Genomic DNA, 9,868 nt, shown 5'->3' with positions numbered 1-9,868 from the left:
AGAACATAAACAAAGAAATAGTGGCCTATAATGTGATTTAATAGAAAGATAAAGCTGAGATAATTTATTGTCCTGAATGTGAGACAAAGCCATTCTGAAATCATTTTTAAAAAATACTGAACCTTTGAATCTTCAATTCATGTGTGGATTCTAGACAAAATTATAATACACCCTCCTCCATTATTATAATACAGCAATACAGTATAAGAACTATAAAGGTAATCTCTAATCCATTCTGGACAGTCCCCAGTTCAGCAACTTCCATCCAACCAACCATGCATCTCTGTCCCAAAGACTAGGTGTGATCTTACGCAGAAATTAACTGCAATTCTCGGCATTTCTACTCAGAAGTAAATTACACTGAAGTCAGTGAGGCTTACACCCTGGTATATGACATAGGATGTGGGACTAAACTGAACAATCTAGATGAAGCAAAATTTAAAATGGGCTTGATAGTTGGAAATGCTTAAGTCCTTCAACTGTTCAGGATTGACAGTATTTTCCCCATTTGTGCACCTTAATTTTACTATAATTCAGCAGACCGCATTTCTTTTTATGATACTCTTCTACATCTCTTAAGAAGGCACTTCATCCCTGTCACTGTGGTAGGAGAGATTAGGACCTCAGCAAAACGCTGAAGATCTTCGAGGTCCTTCACACTGGGTTAGAGCCAGAGAACCATGAGCTGAAGAAAAATGGCTGCAAGTGCTGTTCCACAGACCCTTGTGCAAGATTTCACAATGTTTATACTGTCTCAAGAGGTTGCACAAGTGGGAGAAATGGCCCTTCTGTGAGCACAAGAATGTGAAAGAGTACCTTTGGAACCAACCCAGTATTATTTATGTATAAACGAAATGGGCTAACAGACACCACTTGGACATCCCCAAAGGTGGTGGCAGGTTTATCAAAAAGACTTCTGGTCCTAAATTCAGTAAAGATTTTAAATCAAAAGCAGCAGCCCCTTACCAAAGTTAGTGTTTGGCTGCTCTGAACAGTCTCTTAAGATCAAATGGGATGTTCAGAACCCTTGTTCTGCCATTTTGCTATGCTCCTCAGGCGAGGTCTCTTAATTGTGTGTGCATACAGAGAGAGACTCCCCCAAGGCGGCTTAGACTTAAATGCTCATAACCAGACAATCACTACAATGAAAGCCGAGAGCAGAAAAGTCAATAAAATATTTGAACAGGAGCCAACACAGTAAAACCAAATCATACAAGGGAGAGAGATTCAGCACAAAACAAATGCCAGACATAATAAAGTAACAGAATTGGGGGGGACGGGCTTCTGGATGGTTGATTGGGCTTAATTCTTAAAGCTGGGAGCCATAATACAAGATTGCCACCCAGACTGGAATTGTTCCCTCTAATTAAAAATCTAGGTTGTAAGTGCTGACAGAATTATAGTCAAAACAGGGCACCTGAGAAACAGGATGGTATCGGAATGATCAGGGAACTCTGAGAGGTTTGTAGAAGTATCATTAGACACTTCTGCGGATATGCAAAGCTTACTTTAAGAAAACCACTGAAGGTCATCCTTGTACAATAGCCATGGAATCTACACTATCAGTTGGAAATGGAAAATGGGGTGCAGGGTGAGAAAATGGAATGGAGTATTCTCAGGTCCAGGATACATCATATCCTTTTGTTGCACTTCCATCTGTTACTCTGTAATGTTGGTAAGCATGAAGCGTTCTGCAAAAAATTGAGCCTACCATTCACAGTATTGACTTCAGATTAAACATTTTAGCAGGACATTCCTCTGGCTCTGCCAAGATCTGACTTATTACATCATCATATATTTTAATAATTTTTATTTGCATTTTTTACAAAACAATCAGTAGAAGGAAAAATCAAAACAAAACCGCAAACACAACACAAGACCCACATAAATGAGGTGCCTAAACAACTGAACTACTCTAACATGGAAATTCTTCCACCTATCAAACTTGCGATTCATGAATTACATAATCTAATTTTACTGTGCTGAGAACACCCCTCTATCTGAGTTACACTGAATGGAAAGCTGAATGGCAAAATGACCACTTTCTTATCTATCAATTGCTGAGAATGGGAGAAGAGAAGCATCTGTTGGATAACCAGTTTCTGCACTGGCTGAAAGGAAACTATAACAAACTGCTGCATCATCTTCTTGTTAGAAATTGTCATCAATTGATTATTGGTTTCATTTAAATAGGAAGTCCCGAGCTTTGTTAATGATGTCCAGAGAAGTAATCGTATTAGTGTGCTGCAGCAAAATCAACAGTCTTGTGGCACTTTAAAGACAAAGTTATTGTGGTCACCCACAAAAGTGTATGCCATAACAAAATTGGTTAAGTTGTTCCAAACTGCTGGCCCAAAGGAGGGCTTGTGGGAGTGGTTGGGTACAGAAAAGCAAAGAAGGAAGCCAAATATGACAGCGCGATCAGTTCTAGTGTTTTGTTAAAGAAGATGTGGACTTGCAGCAAACCAGCCTGTCAGGTCTTCTAGCCTTTGCAGACGCGGGACAAACCACGGCAAGGAGATGGCTTGCAATTGTGCGTACATTCTTTATGCACAAAGCAGCCTACGTCACTTCACCTGACTAGATGAGGACATAGGTGGCAAATACCCAAGCCTTAAAGATCTTTCTGAGCTCAGAGCCCAGCAACCCAAGCCCACAAATAAGGATGGGATTAAAGTATGCCAATTAAAGGTAAAGGTACCCCTGCCCGTATGGGCCAGTCTTGACAGACTCTGGGGTTGTGCGCTCATCTCACTCTATAGGCCGGGAGCCAGCGCTGTCCGCAGACACTTCCAGGTCACGTGGCCAGTGTGACGAAGCTGCTCTGGCGAGCCAGAGCCGCACACAGAAATGCCGTTTACCTTCCCGCTAGTAAGCGGTCCCTATTTATCTACTTGCACCCGGGGGTGCTTTCGAACTGCTAGGTTGGCAGGCGCTGGGACCGAGCAATGGGAGCGCACACCGCCGTGGGGATTCGAACCGCCGACCATGCGATTGGCAAGTCCTAGGCGCTGAGGTTTAACCCACAGCGCCACCCGCGTCCGTTAGCTTATATCAAAGTAAGTGAATGTAAACATACATGAGCTCATTGCTACAACCACTACCAGTTAATTGTGGGGTTATCTTGACTACCGAGATGGCGTTAGCAAAGCTTCTGGAATGGTTCACCTTGGTTCAACACATGTCTGTTAAGGTGCCAGAAGATGCTTCACTGATTTTATTAATAATGGGATCCTTAGAAAGGCTCCATACTAGAGAGAAAAAAATGCATTAAAAGCACCAGTTCCTAAAGAAAAGGCAAATCATCACAGTTGTCTGCCACCAGAATTATATATTCAATTTTCATGGTCTGAACTTCAAACAAGACACTGTAGTTTCCTCCATTAACAATACTTCAGTTCTTCAAACCAGGAGTAGCTTACCTGTCACCCTCTATATTTCATTAGGCTCCCATCAATCTAGACAGAATAGCCAATGTTTGGGATTGTTGGGAGTTGTAGTCCACTGACAGGAGAGCCACAGCCTGGCCACATGCTGGCGCTGTAAAGATGCCAGGAGTATTTGTCCCTGTAGACAAGGCAGTTGAAAGTTTTTGTAGAAATGGAGAAGTAGAATAGGTCAGAGATTGAACCACAAATCCCTAGAAACTAATGGGATCAAGTCATACCCATTATTTAAAAGTGAATCTACCCAATTAAAAAATAAATAAATCAGCGTGGCTGGGGGGGATATATGAACTGAGGTATAGCCATGCCTTAAAATTCTTATTTTTCTGAATTTTGTAATGCTGTTCTTGTGCCAAGTAATGTGTATAAAAATACATATACTAGGCCAGGCAATGTATATATGGGTGCGTGGGAAACATACAGTGATAGATGGGGAATTGTTTTGTGAAATTAAGCATATTAGGAGAAATTCACACCATAATGTTCATGCAGTGCCAGAGGTCCTGCACAGGATGCTGAGCCACAAGGGCACAAAATAATAATAATAATAAAACCTATATTTATTTGGGTACCTGCTGAGAAGATCCATGCAAAAGCAACGGTACCAAAACGAATTAATAATAATAATAATTTATTATTTATGCCCCACCCATCTGGCAGGGTTTCCCCAGCCACTCTGGGCGGCTTCCAACAAAATATTAAAATACAATAGTCTGTTAAACATTAAACGGTTCCCTAAACAGGGCTGCCTTCAGATGTCTTCTAAAAGTCTGGTAGTTGCTTTTCTCTTTGACATCTGGTGGGAGGGCGTTCCACAGGGCGGGTGCCACTACCGAGAAGGCCCTCTGCCTGGTTCCCTGTAACTTGGCTTCTCGCAGTAAGGCCCTCGGCACTGGACCATAGTGTCCAGGCAGAACGATGGGGGTGAAGATGCTCCTTCAGGTATACTGGACCGAGGCCGTGGAAAATAAGAAATATTATGGGGAGGGTGCCAAATGCTGTCCTCACTCAGGGCACCATATTAGCAAAGTCCACCCCTGTGCTAGTGCAACCGGGCTTTCCCTGTCTCTCCTCACCTCATACCCCCGCATTGGCTGAGACTCACATTGTAGGTAAACTAAGGCCCGGGGGCCGGATCCAGCCCAATCGCCTTCTAAATCTGCCCCGCCAACGGTCCTGGAATCAGCGTGTTTTTACACATGAGTTGTCCTTTTATTTAAAATGCATCACTGGGTTATTTGTGGGGCATAGGAATTCATTCATTTCCCCCCAAAAAATATAGTCCGCCCCCCCCAAGGTCTGAGGGAAAGTGGACCGGCCCCCTGCTGAAAACGTTTGCTGACTCCTGGCTGAGAGGGTCAGGAGAAACCCCAGAACAGCATGCAGGAGGTAGGTGGGGAGAGGGTGGATCATTCCCTCAGGCAATCTGCTTAGCACTATGTTGAATTCTTCTGAGTATGTCCAGCTGCTCACAGATGTTTTTACAAAGGCTGCTGCAGCTATAGCTCTCTGGGAGAACTACAACCCCTAAACATTTAGTGGGCTGGCTCTGGTCCATCACCCAACACACAGGAAGAAGGGAGGGAGGAGAAAAATCCCAATCTAACCACCACATAGTTCTTGGGCTTTCTTCCTCCCCTCTCCTCTCTACAGTCCTTTTTCTCCTAAATTAAGGAGCAAAGAGCCATTGTATAGTTGATGGGAGGCAGTGTTCCTCCTTGGCTCCCTCCCCTAATATTTATGGGTACAGGGCTAGTGGCTTGGGCTAGAGCTTTCCCTTCCATGAACAATGCCCCATCGGCCCTGGTCTGATATTGCTTCAAGTCGCCCCCCACAAGCAGCACATGCCCTATCTCTGTGGCAGTTTCATTGTGGCAATGATATGCACTGGGTGTTATGTTCAAATGCTCCCTGCAAAATGTCAAGGATGCCAGAGGTAGGCGTTCCTGGGCTCAAAAAAACTTTAAACCAAAAAAAGTAGTTGTAGCTCTTTTTCTGAAAAGCATGGTTTCCCTTTTCTTGTTTTGGTTCATAATTATTTTATTGAAGAAAAATAATGCAGAATTTAAAAAAATACACAGTGACTGTCAGTGGCGTAGTGTGGGTTGTCAGCACCCGGGGCAAGGCAAGTAATTTGCGCCCCCTAACCCGTGGATTTTAGCAGGGGGCAGAGAGGTGCGAGTGCGAGCGCGCCCCCCCCCCCCGATGTTGCACCCAGTGTGGCCGGCCCCCCCTACACCCCCCACGCTACGCCACTGGTGACTGTTCACATTAGTGTAATAGCAAAGAAAGAAAACAAACAAATTTTCAATGCAAACCTGAATGCGGAGCTTTCTTGATAAGTTATTTGGTTTCTTAGGGTTTCCACTGAGAGAAGCTCACATGGTCTGCTAGAAGGATCTTCACACAACCCTTCACTTGCTTTAGTAACCCATCCCACGGCTATGAACTGCAATCCGTAATCTATTCTAGCTTTAAGCCTATTTAAAATGGAACTAAACTGATTGCTGCAAAGCTCCTCTTATGGCAGCTTACTCGTAAGAAGCACCATGCCAAAGGAACTGTGCAAATGTGCACTATGCTGCGAAAACAGTTATTTTGGCAAGGTGCTTCTTACGAACAAGCACACGGCTTTCCCAAAACAATTCTGGGATCTGTAGTTTACCCCTCACAGAGCTGCAATCCCCAACATCCTTAACAACTGATGTTTCCCAGGAATCATAGAATCATAGAGTTGGAATAGACCACAAGGGCCATCGAGTCCAACCCCCTGCCAAGCAGGAAACACCATCAGAGCACTCCTGACATATGGTTGTCAAGCCTCTGCTTAAAGACCTCCAAAGAAGGAGACTCCACCACACTCCTTGGCAGCAAATTCCACTGTCGAACAGCTCTTACTGTCAGGGAGTTCTTCCTAATGTTTAGGTGGAATCTTCTTTCTTGTAGTTTGAAGGAAACCATGTGCTTTAAACATATGGTGTGGGTGTGACCCTATAATATGCGCACACACCAGCTGGGAGAAGGTAAGGTCAAGGTTCATGGGCTGGGACTCAGAGATATAGTAGGCAGACGGTCAAGGGCTTTCAGCAGGCCTAGCAGAATTGACTTTTCCCCTTTGAATGGCAAACGCATGGGCACATACAAGCCCTGTGAACCCGCTTGCTAAATATCACAAGCTGTTTCTGAAACTCCTCCTAGTCTCAAAAGGAGATCTTAGAACGAGGGGGCTGCTGTCTAACAAACCTAAGTACAAATCTGCAATGGGAAACAAGGTTCAAATTCATGGTTTAAAGTGGCCATTTTCCTTGGCGATTTAAATCATTATTACAGTGGTACCTCGGGTTAAGAACTTAATTTGTTCTGGAGGTCCGTTCTTAACCTGAAACTGTTCTTAACCTGAGGTACCACTTTAGCTAATGGGGCCTCCTGCTGCTGCTGCACCACCACCGTGCGATTTCTGTTCTCATCCTGAAGCAAAGTTCTTAACCTGAGGTACTATTTCTGGGTTAGCAGAGTCTGTAACCTGAAGAGTCTGTAACCTGAGGTACCACTGTCTCTTAATTTAAACTAGGAATGGAGGAGTGTCTTGTCCTCCTGATATTCTTGGACTCCCATTTGCCCCAGACAGCATGGCCCAATGGTAAGGATGATGACTGGAGTTTTAGTCCAACAACATCTGGAGGGTCACAGCTTCCCCACCCCCACTCAAAACCAATCTACCCAGTGAGGAGAGGCTGTAGCTCAATGGTTTGTTGTTTAGTCGTTTAGTCGTGTCCGACACTTCGGAGCATGGACCAGAGCATGCCAGGCACTTTTGTCCTCCACTGCCTCCCCGCAGTTTGGTCAAACTCATGCTGGTAGCTTCAAGAACACCGTCCAACCTCCTCGTCCTCTGTCGTCCCCTTCTCCTTGTGCCCTCCATCTTTCCCAACATCAGGGTCTTTTCCAGGGAGTCTTCTCTTCTCATGAGGTGGCCAAAGTATTGGAGCCTCAGCTTCAGGATCTGTCCTTCCAGTGAGCACTCAGGGCTGATTTCCTTAAGAATGGAGAGGTTTGATCTTCTTGCAGTCCATGGGACTCTCAAGAGTCTCCTCCAGCACCATAATTTGCATGCAGGAAGTCTCAGGTTCAATCCCATGCCTTTTCCTGCTAAGAGGATTTCGGGTGCCCTCTCCCTCACTGCAGGTGGGCAGCCATCTGTTGGGAGATGCTTGAACTCTGGATTTCCTGCATTGAGGATGGGATTGGACTAGCTTCCAGTAAGGCTAGATGGACCAACGGTCTAAATGTGCACAGCACCTTCATCAAACCACTGTCAAAGAGTGCTTCTGTCTTACTGTGCCCGTGTTGGATGAATCCCCAGCAGGGAGCAGGTTTCTCACAACTTGCTTTAGTTTGATATCTGCCGAAGGAATGAGAAGAAAATATCACTTTAAGGCATTAAAACCAAAACTGCATTACAACCCAGATGTCCTCTTTCTGTGTTCTTTCAAGCCTCTGGCAGCTACAGTCCTGCAGTACTTCTTAAACATGCTCTGGATTTGGCAAGTCTCTCCCTTAGACCCACAATGTTTAACATCCTCCCAGATTGAGCTGATAGTCAGGGAGCCCTTTCTTTGCATCTGCAGTAACTGTGGGTGGGTGGGTGGGGGTTGAGCTCCCAGGAAGTTTTATCTGAGTTCAGTCCCTTCCTTCAGTGAAATGTCTGTTGTGAGGGAAAGAAAGGGAGGGGAGCAAAAACATAACATACAGTTCCTTGTAGGTTCCCACTTATTCCTTATATTTTACGTTATTTAGTCTAGTGGTCAAGGTGAGGGACCATGGAGGACCCTGTGCCTCTGACCCAAGACACTTTGCCATGTGAGACAAACCACAAAATGGTGCTCCGCACCAGAGAAGAAGTGAGTAAAGTTCTGCATCAGGAACAAGGGTGGGAGGAGTCCAGAAGCACCTCCTAATCACCAAGAGACCATTGTAGAAGCAGCATAGGGGGGTTGCTGAGGGGACAGCAGATATGGCCTCCAAGGAGCATGCCATAGCTGTTACTGCCACCACGGCAGTGGCAGCTGGCAATACATTCCTTGGTGGGTGGATCTGCTGCGCCTTGGAGTCTGCCACCTAAGGCACTTGCCTCACTTTGCCTCATGGGTGGGCTAGGCCTGCCCTAACTACTAGAAGACTTGGGGCTGAAATACTAACCCCATTACCTGGGAGAATCCCCACTGAATTGAGTATGACTTGCTTCTGAGTAGGCATGGTTAAGTTTGCACTGCTAATCAGATATATCCCTCTAACTTCTGTCGTTGGTAGCATGATTAGAGTGTTGAAAAGAGACCAAATTAACAGAAGTGCTCCCAATAAAGGAAATATAGTGGTACCTCAGGTTACATACGCTTCAGGTTACAGACTTCGCTAACCCAGAAATAGTGCTTCAGGTTAAGAACTTTGCTTCAGGATGAAAACAGAAATCGTGCTCCGGTGGTGTGGCAGCAGCAGGAGGCCCCATTAGCTAAAGTGGTGCTTCAGGTTAAGAACGGATCTCCGGAACGAATTAAGTACGTAACCAGAGGTACCACTGTACACAGAAGGGGGGAATTGAGGAGGAAGAGGCTACTGTAGTCTAAGTAGGAGGTAGCCAGTCGGAACACGTACAAATGTTTTGGCCAAAGTTTCAGCCAGGAGTATTGCAGTACAGTAGTAACACAGGTGGCCTCGGTCCAGTTTTCCTGAAGGAGCGTCTCCACCCCCATCGTTCTGCCCGGACACTGAGGTCCAGCTCCGAGGGCCTTCTGGCGGTTCCCTCGCTGCGAAAAGCCAAGTTACAGGGAACCAGACAGAGGGCTTTCTTGGTAGTGGCATCCGCCCTGTGGAACGCCCTCCCACCAGATGTCAAAGAGAAAAACAACTACCAGACTTTTAGAAGACATCTGAAGGCAGCCCTGTTTAGGGAAGCTTTTAATGTTTGACAGACTATTGTATTTTAATATTTTGTTGGGAGCTGCCCAGAGTGGCGGGGGAAACCCAGCCAGATGGGCGGGGTATAAATAATCCATTATTATTATTATTATTATTATTATTATTATTATTATTATTACAACACACTTCTGATAATATGTTAGGGCATTTGCACCCTACTCTTTAGCCAAAAAGTGTCCCAGCACAATGGTGGTGCCAGAGCATGCCAATACCCATATCCCCACCCCAAGAAACCAATAATGTTGTTAATAACACTGACAACATTGCTTATAAACCTTATACCCAACACAGGCGTCACAAAGGCACTTAACACTGTCTTACTGACCTCTTCCTATCGCAAACAATAGGTATGGTTCCCCTTTAACACATACTTTGCCCAAGAAGACAACAAGAAGAATCTGCCAACAGCATACGAATCAATCTGGCTAGCCTGATCCAAAAATATG

Source organism: Podarcis muralis, chromosome 2 (assembly GCF_964188315.1).
Source record: "Podarcis muralis chromosome 2, rPodMur119.hap1.1, whole genome shotgun sequence".
Taxonomy (NCBI): Eukaryota; Metazoa; Chordata; class Lepidosauria; order Squamata; family Lacertidae; genus Podarcis; species Podarcis muralis.
The sequence above is the reverse complement of the archived record's forward strand: the minus strand, read 5'-3'. Positions refer to the sequence as shown.